The sequence below is a fragment of the Hippopotamus amphibius genome, chromosome 2 (assembly GCF_030028045.1).
Source record: "Hippopotamus amphibius kiboko isolate mHipAmp2 chromosome 2, mHipAmp2.hap2, whole genome shotgun sequence".
Taxonomy (NCBI): domain Eukaryota; kingdom Metazoa; phylum Chordata; class Mammalia; order Artiodactyla; family Hippopotamidae; genus Hippopotamus; species Hippopotamus amphibius.
The window spans coordinates 64570182-64585725 of NC_080187.1; the positions used below are offsets into that span (position 1 = coordinate 64570182).

Consider the following 15544-nt stretch of genomic DNA (forward strand, 5'->3'; position numbering starts at 1 on the left):
TGTTCTATTAATTTCTACTGTACAGCGAAGTGGAGTTCCCTGTGCTATACAGCAGGTTCTCATTAGTTATCTATTTTACACATATTAATGTATATCATATAGTACTTTTTAAGTTGCAAATCTTAATTTTCCCATTTAGAGAGATGAACTTTCACTCTCATCAAAAACAACTTCTCTAAATAAACTCCTTGAGAGTGGTAAAGAATAAATCTAAATACCTCTACATCTCTAAGTTGAAATATATGCACTACATTATGAGATGTTCACCTTCCTCATCCATGTGTCTGAGAGTGGTGCAACCCCATTGCTCTGCCTCAGCCCCTTCTTTTCTCTCTTTGTACTCTCTCATTCAAAGTTATGGTTACCATTACTTTGGATATATGTCCAACAGTCTAAAGCTTTAATCTCCAGTTCTGATGTCTTTCCTGAACCACAAAACCACATATAAATAATCTATTTGGCATCTCCCATTAGCTATAGAGTAGGCAGTTCAAATTTACTACATTTACAACAAACATCATGTCTTCTTCTTCCCTGGCTCTTCAGTATCAGCAAATGCTACCATCATCCATCTAGTCATTCCAGCCAGAATTAGGAGTCATTTTAGATTCCTAATTCTCACACATTTATCTAATTTCTCATCAAGTTCTGAATCTACTTATGATGTATCCTAATCTACCATTTCTCTCCATCTTCATCACTACCACCCTCAATCAAGCCACATCACCTCTTGCCTGGATTAGTCTCAGAAAAAGTGATGCCAGAATGAGAAAATGAATTTTTCACCTGTTTAATGGAACTTCAAATTCTGGTCTTCTTTGCAAGTGTGCCTGCTATGATTCTGTTTTCATAGTTCTCATACAGCTGCTCCATGAAGTCTGTCTAGAATATATGGTTGTATTCAGTGGGAAAGTCAGGGTTATATGTGCTCACTCCATGTTCCCTGAAACCAATAATGAATTTCAGATTTTACAGAAATATTCATGTAAAAATTGCCAAAATACAAGTGGAAAGTGGGATTGTTTGGAGCCCTTTCAATCTTAAAGAAAACATATTTTTTAATCTCTTTTACACTAGATGTATAGAGCATCAGAAGAATCACACAATTTTTCTTACTTTGAAAACTAAGAATAAGCAAATTCAAAGTTGGCCAGTCAGAGGAAGTTTAAAGAAAGCTAAACATATTCTTTGTACAGCCAGAAAGAATTCCAAAAGAATCTCTCTCTTTCTAGTCTGAGAGGAAAGAAAAATGAACCACTGTAGGTGAGGAAGAGAAGGGTGAATTCCCTAGTATATTTCTGTTTTATTTTCTTTCCAAAAATACCTAGAAAATACCAAAGTGCTGATAGCAGTATGGCAACTAGGCAAAGATAGCTACAGCCACCAACAGAAGGCACCTAAATCTCAGAAGAAGAGGAACTCTTCTCTCTTACCAGAGAAACTATGCTTCTAAGAACATACAATGAATCCCCAATGCTTTTTCTCCCTCTCTGTGCTTGTGCCACTTGGCTCTTGATACAGATAGAGATGAAAGATGCAGAAGACAGAGTTGGGAGACTGAAGTCCACATTTCTGGCACCAGGACTGGAAAGGAGATTAAAGATCAAAAGAATGATCCTAAGTTGTGTATGAATACTTGGACTCACCTGTGAATACATGGGTATGGCCCTAAATGTAATTCCACAGGCTTTGAAAACTGAACTACCTGGTAGACCACCTCCATGATCTGAGGCTGGCCACTTTTGGTGCTCAGGAAAGACTAATACAAATAGCAATGCAAATGTTTTGAAAATTGAACCAACAATAGAACCACAGCCCACTGAAGGAACTTGCAGATTGAATCTGACCCGGAAGACTGCTGGTTAAAACAACAACAACAACAACAACAACAAAAGACATTGTCTTGAGGCTTTAAACAAGCTCCAGAGTCTCAAAAAATAATATCCAAAATATCCAGGATATAATCTAAAATACTCCGCATATAAAGAACATGGAAAATCTCAGCATACACAGGAAAAAACAGTGCCAGACACAAATCATGAGATAACACAGATATTGAACTTTAAATCACCATTAAAATTATTACTTATTCATTCCTAACCTATTTATTACTAAGTTATTTTTATTTATTAACTATTATTTATTTAAAGCAGCTATTATAATCCAAGTAAAGGGAAACACTCTTGAAATGAATGAAAAGAAAGTCTCCACCAAAAATAGAAAATATAAAGGAGAACTACATAGAAATTTTAAAACTAAAAATATAATAACTGAATAAAAAAGTCACAGGCTGGCTTCAATAGCAGAATAGAGAAAACAAAGGGAAGAGTCAGTAAACTAGAAGATATATCAATAAAAATTATCCAATGTGAACAACAGAATAGAGAAATGATTAAATGAGCAGAACCTAAGGGATCTTTAACAATACAAAATGACCTAACATTCATGTTATTGGAATTCTACAAAGAGAGAAGCATAAGCATGGAGTAGAAAAATAAATTTGAAAAAATAATGTCAAAACTTCCAAATGTGGCAAAAGGTATAAAATTATAGATTCAGTAAGCTGAGCAAACCCCAAACCAGATAAGCTATTAAAAAAAAAAAAAAAAGGGCTTAGACATATTGTAAATAAAATTGCTGAAAACTAAAACCAACAAAAATTCCTTGAAAGAGGAATGAGAGTGTCCCCAACCTACAGGCCAACTCTCATGGACTCAGGCTTCAGGTTAACCCCAGTGCCAGGCCAGCACCCCCAGGCCCAGTCTCCAGGTTGGCTCCTGCAGACCCAGGGTTCTAGCCTACCCTGGCATCACACCAGCCTCCATGGATCCAGATGCCAGGCCCATTCCAGTGATCCCCAGCACCTGGTTAGCCCCCATGGGTCCAGGATCCAAGCCAACCCACATAGACCAGGTCCTAGACCCATTACCACAGACTTAAGCACCAAACCTGCCCTAGTGAGCCCAGGCACCAAGCCATCCCACATGGACCCCAGCACCAGGCCTGCCCCTACATAAGGACTCCAGCAGATAAGACCAAATGATTCAGCCAGAATCTCTGGATAGACTGACTTGTGAAGGCCTTTCCCTGTGGAAGCCAGTCTATGAAGACTGGAAGAAAAGCATACTTTCTCAGATGGACAGATAGCAACATGCTAAGATCATGAATAATCAAGAAAACATGACACCAGCAAAAGAAACTAATAAAGCTTCAATGACTGACCCCTCCCCTCCAAAAAAAAAAGAAAAGAAAAAAGAAAAAAAGAAATGGAGATCTATGAATGTTCTGACAAGGAATTCAGAATAATCCTCTTAAAGAAATTCAGTGAACCAGAAGAAAACACAGACAACTAAATGAAATAAAGGAAACAATGCATGAGCAAAATAAGAGGTCCAACAAAGAAATACAAATCATTAAATACAACCTAACAAAAATGCTAGAGTTGAAGAATATAATAAATGAACTGAAGAATTCAATAGAGAACTTGAAAGGCACTCAATCAAGCAGAAAAGAGAATTAGTGAGCTAGAAGTCAGCCATTTGAAATTATCCAGACAAATTATCTAGAACAACAACAACAAAAAGAATAAAACAGAGTGAAGAAAGCATATGTGAATTATGGGACACCATTAAAAGAAATAATCTATGCATAACTGAAGTACCAAAAGGAGAAGAGAGGTAGAAAGGAGCAGAAAGCTTATTTGAAGTAATAATGGTTATAACTTCCCAAACCTGAGGAAAGATTTGAACATCCAAATTTATGAAGCTAATAAAATTTCAATCCAGAAGGATCTTCTCCAAAACACATTATAATAAAACTGTCAAAAATCAAAGACAAAGAACTTTTAAAACATCTAGAGAAAAAATTACTCATCTGTAAGGGAATCCCCATAATACTCAGAGGATTTCTCAACAGAAACTCAGCAGGCCAGGATAGAGTGGGATGATATATTCAAAGTGCTGAAAGAAAAGCTTCCAACCAAGAATCTTTTACTCAGAAAAGTTGTCCCTCCAAAATGAAGTGTACATAAAGAATTTCCCAAACAAACAAAAGCTGAGGGAGTTCATCACCACCAAACCAGCCTTACAAGAAATATTAAAAGGAGATCTTCAAGCTGAAAAGAAAGGACACTAATTAGTAACATGAAAGCACATGAAAATATAAAACACAATGGTAAAGTTAAGTATATAATCAGATTTAGAATACTCTAATACTGTAATATGTATGTGTTAATCACTTAAATCTAGTCTAAAGATTAAAGAATACAAATACCTTTTTGTAAAAGTAGCTATAGCTACAATAATTTGTCAAGATTACACAATATAAAAAGATGTAAACTGTGGCATCAACAAAATAAAATGTTTGAGAAGTAAAAGGATAGGGGTTTTGTATGAAATCAAAGTTAAGCTGCCATTCTCTTAAAATAGACTGTTAAATCAATAAGATATTTCAAGTAAGCCTCAGGGTAAGCATAAAACAAAAACTTAAGTAGATACACACAAGATAAAGAGAAAGGAATCAAAGTATACCACTACGTGAAATCATCAATTCACAAAGGAAGACAGCAAGAGGGAAAGAAAGGGGGAAAAGAAGCTACAAAACAGCCAGAAGACAGTAAACAAGACGGTAATAGTAAGTCCTTTCCTATCAATAATTCTTTAAATGTAGATAGATTAAATTCTCCAACCAAAAGGCACAGAGTGGCTGAATGGATAAAATAAAACAGGACCCAACTATATGCTGCCTGTAAGAGACTCACTTCAGCTTCAAGGACATAATGGCAAAAGATATTCCATACAAATGGAAACTAAAAGAGAGAAGAGGTATTTGTATTGATATTAAACAAAAATAAGCTTTAGGTCAAAAGCTATAACAAGAGACAAAGAACATCACTGTATAACAATAAAGGGATCAATTCATTGTAATGATATAACCACAGTAAATATATATGCACCAACATCAGAGCACTTAAATATATCAAGCAAATACTATCAGATCTGAAGGGAATAATAAACAACAACACAATAAGTAGGGCACTTTAATACCCCCACTTTCAGCAAAGGATAGTTCATCCAGACAGAAAACCAGTATGGAAACATTGGATCTGAACTATGCTTTAGAGCATATAGACCTGATATACACAGAACATTTCTCCCACCAGCAACAGAATACACTTTCTGCTCAAGCCCATGTGGAATAATCTCTAGGATAAATCATATGTTAGGTCACAAAACCAGTCTTAACAAATTTTAAAAGACTGAAAACACACCAAGTATTTTATCTGACCAATGGTATGGAACTAGAAATCGTTCACAAGAGGAAACTGAAAAATTCAAATACATGTAAATTAAACAACACTGTTTTAAACAACTGATGAATCAAAGATAAAGTCAAAAGAGAAACCAAAAATGTTTTGAGACAGACAAAAATGGAAACACAATAAACCTAAACTGATGGGATGCAGCAAAAGCATTTCTAAGAGGGAAGTTTATAGTGATAAATTCCTACATTAAGGAAAAAGAAGCTCTCACATAAGCAACCCAACTTTATACCCCAAGGAACTAGAAAAACAAAAACAAACTAAACCCAAAATAAGAAAAAAGAAGGAGATGACAAAGATGAGAGCAGAAGTAAACCAAATAGATAATAGAAAAAACAATGGAAAAGGTCAACTAAACTAAAAGTTGGTTTTTTGGAAAGATACATAAAACTGACAAATGTTTAGCTAGGCTTACCAAGAAAAAAAGAGAACTCAAATAAATAAAATTACCAGCAAAAGAAAGACATTACAACTGATACCACAGAAGTTACAAATAATTATTACGAGACTACTGTGAGGCCCTGGAGTTGCTCATCGGCAGCCTGGAGTGGGCCAGCCTGCTCTGCCACTTCAGCTGCTGCGTGAACCTCCTGGATGGCCTTCAGGAGGAGGACATTGATGACATGGGCTATGTGCTGTACCGCAGCCTGCAGGCCCCTGAGGGGCTGTTCTAAGGGGTGGGCACAAGCAGAAGCCTCCCTCCAGGGGTGGAGAGCACTTTGCCGTTGCTTTTAGCCAGAATGAGAGGGTACCCATTAGCACAGGTTTGGAGGGCAGCACTCCCACTCAGCCCTCAGCCTGCAGTCGCTGCAGGGAGTCCTGGGCAGGGGTAAGGCTGCTCTGTCCTTCTGTCCCGAGGGCAGGCTGTGCTTCCCCTGGCTGCAGGCATCTCCGGGCTGTTGGTGCTGGGTAGTAGACACCACGTGTTTGGTCCCTCAGGGGCCGGAGTCGCCTGGAACCCTCGGAAGGCAGCTTGGCTGACTCACAGGCTGGCACTTTCCATACTGTGTGTGTCTGGTTTGCTCTCTAGCCTGGACCAGCTGGGGCTCACCTGGGGGAGGACCTGTCCCCTCCAGCTGGGGGCACGTTCTCTTCCCACAGCGGAGGCCCTGGGAGAGCCCCTCCCTCACTGGGGGAGCTGAAGTTCTCTGTGCTGCCCATCTGACCTGGAGCCGAGGGTGTCCCCTGGCTGCTGCTGGGTCCGGCCCCGAGGTGCCAACACCAGCTGCACTAGCTGACCCTGTGCCTTCCCAGAAGCTGGCAGGGGGAGGGGGAGGGTCGCCTCCCCTCCCAGCTGTATGAGCTTTATTTCTTCCCAAGCCTGACCCCTGGAGCCCCCTGTGCTTTCCACGACAGGCGAGGCCAGCACTATCAGTTTGCAGAGCAATGTGGCCCCACGAGTGGAGGGTGGATCCCCGACGTGTCCAGATGGGGATGCAAGTGTGCCTCGGTGTCCCCGCGGGAGCCGTGGCTGTGGTGCACGTCCCTGTCACCACACACGGCAGACGAGGCCGGGGAGGGCCTGGGGCCATGTGTGCTGCGGTGAGGCCACCGCAGCTGTGCCAGGCCCGTCCTGCTTCTCCTTCCCATCCCGTGTGGTCCTGAGGCAACCCCCTTCCAACTGGGACTGGGGACAAGGAGTAGGGACAGGCTCAGAGGCCTCCCTCGGCCGACGGCCAGCGCACAGGCCAGGAGACGTGCTCACACGCACCTTTGGTTGCGGGGGACGAGGGCCCTGCCTCGTGGGTATTCACACAGGCCCGGTGGCTCCATGGAGGTCAGAAGGCAGGAGACTGGCTCCCCAGGGCCGTCAGGGCACTTGGTCCTGGAGCTGCCCGCCTGAGTGCTCCCGGCGGTGAGTAGCTGTGATGGCAGAGGAGGGTCAGCAAGGGGACAAGCTGGAAGCAGGAGTGGCCTTAGCCTCCTCCCCTATACAATAGGGGTTCCAGAACACCTACTTACTGGGCGGTGGCAGGAGTGTTAACCCGGCGCCCAGCACAAAGTGAGGCACCCCCGATCCAGAGGTCCTGGACAGAAGGTCCAGCGTCACAGCCCAAGTGTGGCCAGGGCTCCGCTGCAGGCCTGTGTCTGGCTGAGGTTGGGGGTCTCGGGCCTCAACAGGTGAAGGGCTGGCTGGGCACGGCGGGGAGCTGCCGGGATGTGAGCAGGGTCAGGGTCCCTCTTAGACAATCCAGACCCCACACACAGGGCCCCTGGGGCCTCCTGCTGCAGGTAGGTCTCGGTCTCCCCTAACACCGTGATTTCAATAAGAAAAAGCATGGACGGACTACAAAAAAGAGAGAAACGAGGTGCTCATGGTGAGGTCCCCCGTCCAACCTGCATCTGGCAGAGGCCGTGACGCACTATCGTGCAGGGGTCTCCGCAGGCTCCTGTGCGTTGGCTGTGCTGGCTGCACGGTGGCCGCCGCCCAGCTTCCCTCTCTCCCCTTTGACGAAGGACGGTTCTGACTTGGAGCCACAGACCCTCAGGCTCTGGTGGTAGAACCGGGCAGTCCTTGTCCCTGACTTTACCAAGTGACCCAAAGCCAGGAGCATGGCAGTGACTCCACCTGCTAGAGTGAACAGACAGACAGCCAGTGCAGATGAGAAAAGCAATGCAAGACAGGCAAATAGAAACTCGCTGATCTACAACATCGCTGCCGCCTCCACCCTAATGCAACTCAGGAAGAAGTGTTTCCTTACCTAAGACAAGTCCTTTCTGCAGATTCACTTGTGAGCAGGACACTCAGGACCGCTTGGCTGCGGGCAAGTCCATCAAGTGGGCGCCACTAGCTCCCCAGAGCTGACCTGGCCAGTGGTTTCAGGCTGAGGTATCACTCAGCAGAAAAAGCCCTGACGACAGTCTGCACAGGATCTTTCTCGATGGGGGGCTTCAGACTGTGGGCCAGGCAGCCGCACGCGTGCTCAGGTCCCCAGGGATCTCGCCAAACCCCCTGGCGGGGCTGCAGGGGGCAGCCCAGGGGGTCCAGAAGGCTGGGGCTGGAGCTGGACAGGGAAGGAAGCAGAGGGAAGCCCTTGGGCCTAATCCAGGGCCACTGTCCCACCTCTGTCATGTCCCCTCCAAGACGAGCTGCCTTCAACCTGGTCTAAGTCACGTATGTCTTATGCATCTGCAGTTTTCCTAAGTATGCTTTTCTTTTGTAATCAGAAAAATAGTCTCTGAAAAAGCCCTGGTGACATTACAGTTTGGTTGCACTTAGTTCACTGAGGACAGGCACCAAGGCTGGTGACGACACCCCGGGTGTATCCAAGGCCAGCACAGGGGCCCGAGGACGCTGCCCTGGGTCCTCCCGGCACTGCCACCAGTGTCCAGAGACAGCAGTTCAGCGCCCAGGGGCCTCAGGCTCACTCGCCTGTGTGATTTCACAGCGAACTTTCCAGGCCGACCCTGCACCCCGCCCAGCGCTAACGCTGCTGGTATAGACAGGGATGGTGCACCCCTGCCCCCCGCGGAGCTGGCCCCTCCTGCCTGCAGGCTGAACACGGACGTGGCGCAGGACCGGAGTCTGAGGCCCCAGAGGGAGAGGTGGCCACTCCACCCCAATGGCAGCAGGGCCTCTGCCCAGTGTCCTGAGCAGCCTGAGGGGAAAACGCCCGCACAGCTTCCGTCTGTGAAAGTCTCACTGTAACCAAGGTGAAAGCAACTCCCACTCCCAGACAGGCCCCCAGAGAGGCTGCCAGGCTCAGCAAAGGCACAGCCCAGGGAGCACAGCAAGTGGTGGCCCGCAGGACCCCTAGTCCCGCCAGCAGTTCTGGTCCTGATGCACATGGGAGCTCCCTGCAGAGACTAAAATCCACAGATGTGTCTAGCATCGTTCAACTCAATGCCAAAAGCACAAACAAGCCTACTGAAAAACAGGCAAAGGACTTGAAAAGGCATTTCTCCGAAGATACGTGAAAGGCCGTGTGAGCACAGAAAGGGTGCTGGACTTCATGGTCATTAGGAAGACACAAGTCCAAACCACGAGACACCACCTCAGCCACGAGGATGGCCACAATTCAAAGAAAAAATGGAAAATAAATGCCGGAAGGGTGTGGAGAAATCATACATTGCTAGTGGGAACACGAGATGGTGCGGCTGCTGTGAAAAAGAGTTTAGTGGTTCTTCAAAAAATTAAACATAGAATTACATAACCCAGCAACTCCATTCCACTCCATGATCAGAAAGAACACAAAACAGGCATTCCAATACTCGTACATGGAGGTTTATGGCAATACTGCTCACATGGGGCCGCACACACAGCGGACTAGCTCAGCCTTAAAAAGGCACAAAGCACTGACGCGCAACCAGAAGGGTGACCTTGGACCACACGGTGCTCAGAGAGAAGCGGACACAGGGGTCAGGTGCTGTGTGGTTCCATTTATATGAAATGTTCAGCACAGGCACAATCACAGAAGCAAAGTGGCCTGGCCTGGGGGGCCGATCCACACCCACTGACCGGACGCTCTGGCAGCAGTCCGGGCATCCCACCGCCCAGCTGGGGCACGAGGACTGGTCTGAGTGAAGGGTTTGGGGCCAGGAGTCCCAAGGCCAGAGGACAGTTCATTCACTTCTTCACTAGCAGTGTGACTCTGGGCCACGCACAGTCTGTTCCTGCTTGTCTAAACTGCAGAACAGAGCCAACCCACTTCTGCTCGGCTCCCAAGGCTCTCAGGAGGCAGGTGAGGGCACCTCTACGAGTGTGCAGAAGCGGTGGAACCTTGCACCGGCTCTTCCCTGCCCCAGTGGACAGTGGTGGGGCCGGGGGAGGCCACAGGAGCCAGTGGACCACGAGAGGACCCCAGGCATCGCCCAGTATCCTGCCAAGTACCCATCACTCCTGCCACTTTGACTGGACACTACATCGTCACCCACCAGGGTCAAGGGGTAGAATCCTTTATTGAAGCACAGGAGCTGTGGGGTGTCCTGGCCACAGCAGCTTTCAGATACAGAGGCATAAACCTTCTGAAGACACAACTTCCGACACAAGCCATTCCCTGCCGTTCTACACTTTATCCAGACGTCTGCGGAGGGAGGTCGCAGGCCAGGCTGGCTGACTCCCGCTAAGGTGCTGACAGCACAACCACTGTGGATTGCAGGGGGCAGCCTCCGTGGCTTCTCAGCCATGGCCACGGCCGTTCCTGAGCCCCAGGCAAAGGGCCACTGTCCAGCAGGGGTGGCCTTCTTGAGAAAGCGGCTGGACCCGGACTTATTAAAACACAGGCCAGACTTCTCCAACAGCCGCCACTTTCCTCAAAGCCACCGGGGCAGCAAAGGGGTAACACAGGGCCAGCTGGAGAAACAACTTGTTTCCCGAGACAAAAAGGGCAGGTGGAGGCGGTGGCCCCCTCGACCCTACCCTGCCCTCATCTGTTCTGAGGACAGAAGGGATGGGTGTGTCCAGGCTGGTGACAAAGGCTGCATTTCCGAGATTTCTTGGCCGCAGACTCCACGTCTAAGGAACTGGCCTGGGCCCTTTTGCTTCTGGCCTTGGGCCCCTGGGTTCCTCCTCTGCCTCCTGGCCAGGGGGGACCTCCAAAGATCCCTGCAGGGAGAGTGAGGGGAGGGCTGAGTGTGGACGGCAGAGACCCCAGCTCCTGCCAGCGTCGCCGCCCGCAGTCCTGGTGAGGGGCCCCGTGTCACCTCACATGCAGGATCAGGGAGCAAGCAGCAGCGTCTGAGCAGATGCGGAGGCGGCAAAGACAAGCCGGCCGTGACCAACACCACTACCCGCCACACGGGGAACCTGAGCTCTAGACGCTTCCAGTCCTTCAAGAGCCTCACAGTACTGACCGCCCAGGATGAACGACCGGGCGGTCCAAGGTCAGACACCACCCTCCCCCAACGAGAGACCTTGTACATCTGCCGTGTGTGGGAGATGGTCCAGCCCTGACGCTTGCCTAGCGAACAACCTCCCATGCACGGCAGACGTGGAGCCATCCCGGCAGGGGTGCCTCTGGCCTCTGCCTGCACCAAGCCTCTGGGTTCTTCTCGTGTGTGCAGATGAGCCGCACGTGCGCTAGACCCACACTTTCCGGCTAATGGGGACCCGAGAAAAGTAGGCAGGTGCCCATCTTGCTGAGAAGCCATGCCAAATGGTTCAAGGTCATACAGGCGGGCCCTGCGACGAGGTCTTTCGGCCCCCCTCAGACACGCGGCCAGGCTTCTGCATGTCCTGGAATGGCCAGGTGCCCCGGGCACATCACCTGCCTTGACCCAGCATCCGGCGGCAGTTCTCCCCACACCCATCCGTGGGGCGCCCACCCAGGCTTGGTAACCGGGGGCAGGTTCCAGATACCAGGGCCTCCATCTTACGAAGTCAGGCCCCGATGCAGACCCTGCCAGGTTTACAACAGCGGGAGGAGGGCGGGTGACGGGAGCAGGCAGACCACGCGCCAGGCCTGGCCCACAGGTCACTTCATCAGCCTGAGCTGCGGTCACAGCCGCCACCAGACGGAGATGAGAGAAGACGCGTACAGAGCACGACTGCGTACAGAGCTTGCACAGAGCAAGCTGCCAGCGACCTGGCGGACATGATGGGCTGGGGGGTGCGTGGAGCAAGGACCTCACGCCCCCGGCCCCCCGCCCCGCCCCGCCCCGCAGGCAGGCCCTGCGCCCCCTCACCTGGGGCCATGTTCTCGTCCACCCACGGGAAGAAGCCTGCACTGCTTGCTGCTCCAAGGGCTTGGCGCACGTGTGGAACTGGCGCCCCTTGCTGGGCCCGTCCTTCTGCACAGTGCACGTGAGACGGCAGGCTGGCTGCACAGGCGGAACGCCCCGCCGCCATCGCCGGGGGCTACCAGACCCCCCCTGGGGGGTGCCTCGAGCCCGGCAGACATCCCAGTGAGCCGCCCGGGGGTCTGGGTGCCGCGGAGGGAGGCCCTGCTGCTCTGGGTGGCCGCTGTCGGCCCCCAGGAAGAAGCCGCAGCCGCCGCAGGCTCACTTGTAGAACTGGCGGCCCTGGTTGGGCCCCTCCTTCCGGACGGTGAGCAGCACGGCCTCTCTGCCACAGTTGCAGGTCACAGAGTCGCCTTCGCCCTCCGCGGCGGGCAGGGGCAGAGCCCTGGCCAGAGCCTTCGAGGGCCTAGTGGCGGGAGGCCGGGGGTGGCCGTGCTGGCTGCTGTCCATTCTGTTCAGGGACTGGCTGGCCTGCAGGTGGCCGGAGGGCGGGCGGGCTGGCTGGCCGACTCGGGGGTGGGGGGCCCTGTGAAAACCTGAGGGCCAGGATCTCCCTCAGGGTCCCGGCACATCTGCAGACGCAGCCGACAAATTCCAGAGTCATGGTTGCGGGAATCCTGCCTCGTTTAAACTTGAACTTCAACCTGGTGAGGCCAGAGGATGAGAAACACGCTAACTAGTGGGGGCAAGAGTCTTCTCCTTGGTCCACAGAGGGCTGTGCCCACCCCACCTGGGAAACCACACCAGGCACCGCCAGCCCGACCCCCGCGGTCGCAACAAGAGCGCAGAGCTGCAGGGAGATGAGCTCTAAGACCCGCCAGCCGCCGACGCCCAGGAGCCGCTGATGGGCGCCCTCCCTGCGCCCTCTTCAGTGTGGCCCAGGGCCCTCAGCGCGAGGGCACACCACATAGTGACAGCACAGAGAAGCACGCGGGCTTTGCTCTCATCTCCCGTGCACCGTGCACTAGGGTTTTCCAGAGGTTCCCACATGCACGGTAAACTCAGCAGACTGACGGCAGACGCGGAGCTGAAATTCCTACTCTCTCCTATTAAGCCAGACGTTAAACTGGCAAAAACGGAAAGGAATGCATTCTTCTTCTCATTTCTTTGCTTTGGAAATAAGTACATTTTATCCTAAACAGATGTTCACTTATGTTAGTATGCGATGCATTTGTTACAAACACATTTGTAAGCATTTTAAAAGAGGTCTCCACTTTAAAAAAGAGAGAGAGAGAGAGAGAGACTACTATGAACAATTGCACACCAACAAATTGGACAACCTAGAAGAAATGAATCAGAAACATACAACAACCTACCAAGGCTGAATCATGAAGAAATAGAAAGTCTGAACAGATAAATACTGAGTAAAGAGATTGAATCAGCAATCAAAAAGTTCCCAACAAAGAAAAGCCCTGGACCAGATGGATTTACCAGCAATTTCTCCCAAAAATTTAAAAAAGAATTAACCCCAATTCCTCTCAAACTCTTCCAAAAAATTGAAGAGGAGGAAACACTCCCAAACTCATTTTACAAAGCCAGCATTACCCTGATACCAAAGCCAGACAGTGTACTACAGAATACTACAAACAAAACAAAAACAACAATAAAAATCCTACAGGGTTCATCTCAAACACCACATTTTCTATGAAGCTTTTCTTGTTCTCCAAATGGGAGAAAAATGCATGTGTTCAAAATGCCTGACCTCTGTTGTCAAATAGACCTGGGTCTGAATTCTGACTTCACTTAAAGCTCTATAGTCTTGGTCATATTTCTTAGCTTCGTTGAACCCCAGTTATCTCACCTGCAAATTTGTTAGAATTATGCAAAATACTATATGAAAAAAATAGCTTAGTAAATAGTCTTTCAATGCATTTCATCTCCCTTCTCCCTTCTTTATACTTTATAGACGGTCACTAGGCACACAAGATTAATTTGTCCCTCTAATTTGGAACTTACCTGTACTGCAATTCAGCAGTGTCAACCACTTCCCCTCTTGTCACCATTTTTCTTCTGCAGTTCTGCAATCAACTCAGGTTTGTTGAGTTGAGCACCAAAGGTCAGATATGCTGGAGAGTGTATCTGACCAGCCCAACTGCAAAACTTTCAAAGCTAAATTGCCAAGGAATGAAGTACAATCATGTTCTACAAAACAGATTCTAAAAAACCAGAGAGAATGAGATAAGGAGAGTCAGATATCAGCACAATCAGGGAGGCATCAGGGAGATGGTGCACTCTGGGCTCCCAGCCTACAGGATTGAGAGATTTGGATAAGCAGACCAGACCGATGAGGGCTCTACACAAAGGGAATTGCAGAAGCAAAGACTAACTGGGGTAAAGTAACCTATAGCACTATAGAAACAAGAGAACTCTTTTGATTAAAGCAAATGGTTTGTGATGAAGACCTATGAGCAAAATTTGATAGGTGATTTAGGGACAGATTTTCAAAGGGAAAAGAAAAATTTTCTTCCACTAAACAAATTAAATACTAAATAATTTTATGTAAGTGTATCTTCCTATCACAATCAAACTTAAAAAGCAATTGGATGCAAATGGACATGAGGGATCTTTTCGGGGTAATAAAATTGTTCTGTAAGTATTGAGATTATAATTTAATTACACACTTCAAATGGGTGAATTTTATTGGATATAAATTATATCTCAATACAGTTTTTTTTTAAAAAAAGGGTAATTGGGGAAAAGACAATATGTTAAGTTATTACCTCTGATTGCCAATTCATGCTAGGTCTACTGTAATTTCTTTTAATCTCGGTTGTTCAAAGCAGATCCTTGATCCATATATGTTGAGCGAATAAATGTTTTATAGGCAGCTAAATTAAATACAGTGTCAGCTAAACATTTTTTCCCTCATATGTATTATATTTAAGCGATTGAGGAAAATTTTCCCTTTTAAATATGCTTTTTGAATTCATGTCAAAATTTTGGAGGAAATGATTTTGTTTTAAAAAATTCTTTTCTGAGAGAAGAGCTTTGAAGGTCCAGCCATGGCAACCACCTACACCAGTAATGATTAAGGCTGAGATCTGAGCTAACAGGAGGACAAATAGGCCCAAGGAAGCTTTGTCAAAAATCCTTCTGTTTTCTATATTGTATGCTTACTCATGGGAGAAAGCAAGTAATAAAACAAAGGAAGAAACTATATTGAAATGATAACATATGCAGGATAATGTGCCATGAAGAGAAATCACAAAACCCTTATTTAAAAATAAAATATGTCCTAGGCTGACAACAGAGAGCAGAGCTTGACCCTGCTCAGAAACCATCCTAGAGCACGGCGCTCTGCTGACATCTGGTGGTTTCACTGCAAATGGTAGAGGTGAACATGAGAAATTTAGACTATAACATTTCTCATCAGAATCTACCCTAAGGGGAGGACGGTTCAAGATGGTGGAGTAGGAGGACGTGCGTTTACTCCCTCTTGCAAGAGCACCGGAATTACAACTAACTGCTGAAAAATCATCTACAGAAAGACACTGGAACTCACCAAAAAAGACACCCCATATCCAGAGACAAAGGAGAAGCCACAAT

General features: G+C 47.7%; 1 pseudogene; it reads right to left on the minus strand.

Annotated features, from left to right (window-relative positions):
* Window positions 1-10686: 10686 nt before the first annotated feature.
* LOC130844365 (DNA topoisomerase 3-alpha-like) lies at window positions 10687-12988 on the minus strand (annotated as a pseudogene).
* Window positions 12989-15544: the final 2556 nt, after the last annotated feature.